Source organism: Etheostoma spectabile, chromosome 10 (genome assembly GCF_008692095.1).
Source record: "Etheostoma spectabile isolate EspeVRDwgs_2016 chromosome 10, UIUC_Espe_1.0, whole genome shotgun sequence".
Classification (NCBI taxonomy): domain Eukaryota; kingdom Metazoa; phylum Chordata; class Actinopteri; order Perciformes; family Percidae; genus Etheostoma; species Etheostoma spectabile.
In genome coordinates, this window is record NC_045742.1 from 30,175,917 (window position 1) to 30,180,596 (window position 4,680).

Genomic DNA, 4,680 nt, shown 5'->3' on the forward strand with positions numbered 1-4,680 from the left:
AGATGGCGCTCTCTGTTCAACAAAGTGTTGAGAATACACTGTATCACAATGCCTTAGGCCTTTATCAACCAAGAGCGCCATCTAGTGGGCTCAGAAAATAAAGACACTGATTCACGAAGCTTCATTTGGCCATCACTAAATGACAAACCCTCCCAACTCCATCAGTGATCTACCCCTTGCAAACAACCTCAACAATTTTTCCCTGTCCCCAAGGAGACAAGGATCACAGGACTAAATGACCAGGCCCTGACCTCTGTGGTTGTGAAGTTTTTTGAGCACCTTATTCTGTCCCACCTCAAAACCCTCACCAACCAACTCCTGGACCCCCTGCAGTTCACCTACAGAGCCAATAGGTATGTAGACGACGCAGTCAACGCCGCTGTTCATTTCATCCTCCAGCACCTGGACTCCTCAGGAACCTACGCCAGGATCCTGGATCACAGTCTTCCTGTTGGACAGGAAGCAGCGTGTGAAGCTAGGGAAACACGTATCTGATTCTCTGACCATCAGCACCGGTACCCCTCAAGGCTATGTCCTTTCCCCTCTGCACTTTTCCCCATTCACCAACAGCTGCAAGTTCGCAAACAACACCACTCTTATTGGACTCATCTCTAGTGGGGATGAGTCCACCAATAGGCGGAAGATTGACCATCTTGTGTCCTGGTGCAGTCAGAACAACTTGGAGCTAAGCACTTTGAAGACGAAGCGTAGATGGTTGTGGACTTTAGGACGACTCCACAGTCAACACTGTGGAGTCCTTTTGCTTCCTGTGTTGTGGGTCTGCTGCTTTCTCCCCCATCCTGTGTGTTTTGTATCTCCCGTTCCCCTGTGTGTCTGTCTGCGTTGCCTGCCTCCATTCGGAGGGGTCATGCCTAGAGGAACTAGGTCAAGAGGTGTGGCCTCTCATCCCTGCTCCATCACCTGCACAGCTGATGCACATTCCATGATTCACCTCTACAGCATTTATACCAGGGTTGTCCACCTCTTTAGCACCAGATTGTTACATACACCTTCGTGGTAACTTGGCTCAGTATCTTTGCCTGTGTTTGTTAGCCGCTTGGTTGAGTTAGTTATACCTCGTCTTAATCCAGTTCTTTTGTGCAGATCCTGTTGTTTCCTGTTGTTCCTGCTTTGTTTGCTGTGCTGCATGACATTCCCCTCTCGGACCTACCACTTGCTACGCCCGGATACTATGGTGGAAAAAGACTGTTGCCTATGTTTCTTTCTCTCTGGAGTAACGTCCACTTCCATTAAAAACACTTGAACTTTCTGTCGGTGTCCTGTGTTGTATCTCTGTGTTCTGGGTCATATTACAACCTTAACATCCTGGGCTCCATCATCTCCCCAGATCTCCCCACTTGAGATTTAAAAAAAAACAGCTGTGGATGTACTTCCTGCGGCAGCTAAATAATTTCAACCTGTCAAAGATGGTGAGGGTGTACTTCTACACTGTCATCATCGAGTCCATCCTCACCTGCTACATCTCCATCTGCTGCTGCCACTGATAAGGACGAGGAAAGACTGCAGCGTATCTTCCGCTCTGCTGAGAAGGTGATTGGCTGCAATCTAGTGTCTCTCCAGGACACTGAGGCGGGCAGCAAAGATTGTAGCCGATCTCTCTCACCCCAGACACAAACTGAATAAACCCAACCACCCAATGCACCAACCAACAAGGCAGATTCCTTGTAACTACTTACTTGGCATTAAACCTTTTCTGATTTTGTAATATGATTTTGTTTATGTAAGCTAGACATTAAACTCAGACACCTCAACGTCTTTCACCACAGCCCAGCTTATGGCCAGTGTTGTTAGCAGCTGCGCAAACAATAAGCTTCCACTTAAAGGCAGGGCTGGTAAAGGGTATGGGTAAGACAACCCCCTGCCCAGGCCTGAAGATCTATGGTGCTGGAGGGTGTGGATGAGGGCGGGTCAAGAGATGAGAGGAGGGGACGGCAGCTCCGCAGATGGATCCCCTGCAGCTACTTCAATTCAGCCAGTGCAAAAGCCAGAGCCAAACGTAAATTATATTGGTACAACTCAACATCTCCACCATTGCTTCTGTGCTCTTCCAGGTGTCCCGTCAATGCCTAAATACCCGTCAGCACCCCCTATGCATGATTTCATGGCTGATGCTCCAAAGTCTCCCTTCAGGGTGTGATTCAAAACAAATTAAGCTAAACTGAAACAAAAATTTACTCAAAGTTTTACCGTTTCATTTTAGCAAGCCAATTGTACAATCACACTCTCATGCTTGCTTGCCTTTCATCCACAAGCCTTTGGCCTGGTCTGCGAAATATAACAGAAAACCTGAATGAGATTTTAAATAACTGTTAACTTCACCTAGCATATCTTACATCATTATCATCATCATCAATGATTTCAGTTCAAACGCAAACATACAGTTATACTTGTGAAAAATGCATTAAATAACACAAAAAAATAATGTCAACAATATAAATAATATTGAGAGCCTTGGAATGTTTAGAAATAGTGTATTAGTGTCCACATACTACTCGGTCAACCTCTTTGTCTCAATGTCTCTACCCCTCTCTCTCTCTCTCTCCCTTAATGCCACTTCTGTCTCTGTATCGTCCATGTCCATGTGTCTCTGTTTCTACATCCCTGTCTCCTCCCCCTGTCTGTCATTCTCTCTTTCTTTCTCTCCATATCTCTTTCTCAACAACTCCTCCCTCCCTGTCATCATCTCTTCTATGTCATACCTCACTTTCCTTGTTTCTTTTCCCTCTCTCCCTCTCTATGTTCTACTGAGATATCATTATAGTAGCAGTGTATTATTATCTCCCCTCATCTCCAATGCTCGCCTGCCACCTTGTGGCAATAGAGACAATATAACTCAAGATTCACTGGGCAGAGTGGCCCACCTGTGGAAAGTAACTGGTTCATTTACCTAAGTATTTACTAATTTAACAGTTGTGTGCAGGGGTGATCATTCAGAATCCTCTGCAGACACTGTTGTAGAGTTCTGTCGCAACTTGGATGAATTGTATTGAATGCAAGTATCAAGACAACAGTGACTGACCTGAGCGAGAGTTTTTATTCATCACTCCACTTTGTTGATCTGCATCAGTACAGATGGATGGTGACATCCCATAATTCCCAGTACAGCTCCACTAAGTGCCCCCTCAACCTCATGAGCAGTGAGTTCATGTGTGTGACACTTTCCCTCCCTTATTTTTTCTGACACATTGTTGTGTGTCGGACACACATTTTTATTATAAAACTGAACAGGTTCTCTTATTGCACATTTGCACTTATTTATTGTGTGATATGACACTGTGTTTATGTTATATAGATTTACTTGTCACAACTACTCCTTGTGCTTTTACATGGCCCCCAGGGGGAAAATGAAGTTATTTGAACTTGAATATGGAGCTGAGGGGTGCTGCTAATCATTGAGGAAGATTTGGCACCCTCTGGTGCCACAAACACGTTTTACTAAGTCCATGTTGCCCTTGAGTTTAACCCTGCCCTGGATACATAGACAGTGTTTGTACTGTATATGCTGTTAGTGTTATTGTTCATATACCAATGGGGCTCTATTTCTCTGTATAATGCATCAGATTTCATGTGTTGAAATTGATGGGTATAATGTGGTCCCTGTCAAAATGACATCACACATAATTAAAGATAGACCTAATCACCATGTTTGTAGTTTGCTGATTTCACATATCTCCACAATTCAAATCAACGGCCAGTTGTCAACAGGAAGTGATTTTTGTATTAGTGCAATGTCACCGTGTGAACCGTGTTTCAGTCTATAATAATTTGTTCTCAGGTGTGTTCTAGTGTGTCTGGGTCACAGCAGGAAGCGATGACACATTAGATGAAGGAATTAGTCACAATCAAAAATGCAATTAACCAAAACTCATTTTGGAACATGTGTGCAATACAGAATAGCAATGTTTTAGAAAAGCTTTTTCTCAAATTGATATCAAAACCCAGAACACTATAGCTTAAATTTCACTTGCGAGTGATAGTAAACCACCCCGAGACTGTCACTCGGGTAGTATCGGACCATTCTGATGTAGGATTTTAAAATCAAACGCTTGAAAAATGTAAAATTAAAGCTTTATTTTAACTCTTTTTCAGGCTGCTCTAAAAGTGAAACCTCCTGTCTAGCCAGACTCGTTTCACCTGAGAGTGATAGTACACAACCCCCAGACTGTCACTCAGGTAATATTGGACCCTTCCGATGTAGGATTTTAAAATTAAAGGCTTTGAAAATGTACAATTAAAACTATATTGTCGATTTTTTTTAGGCTGCTAGTAAAAGTTGTGTTTTAACTCTTGTTGTAATGCTAAATGACATGTTATGTAAAAATGTAAGGATAGATTCATCTCAGCACTGGCCAAGTTACCTGTTTGGAAAACTAGGCAAAAAAAATGTGAGTGGTCATGTGCTGTGTCTTATTTGTCTTGTTTGTAGAGTCCAGAAGTATCATTCCATCATCAATATATTTTTACATCATTTTTAATTCATCAAGAAAAGTTTGTGCTTTTATTTTGAAGACTACGTTGTCCTACTTCCAGGTAAAATCTTTCTATCTTGACACAGTTTATTTATTTATTTACTTATTTACCTTCTCCAAGGTTACCAAACTGTATACACAGACACAGTCAGATAGATAGATAGATAGATAGATAGATAGATAGATAGAT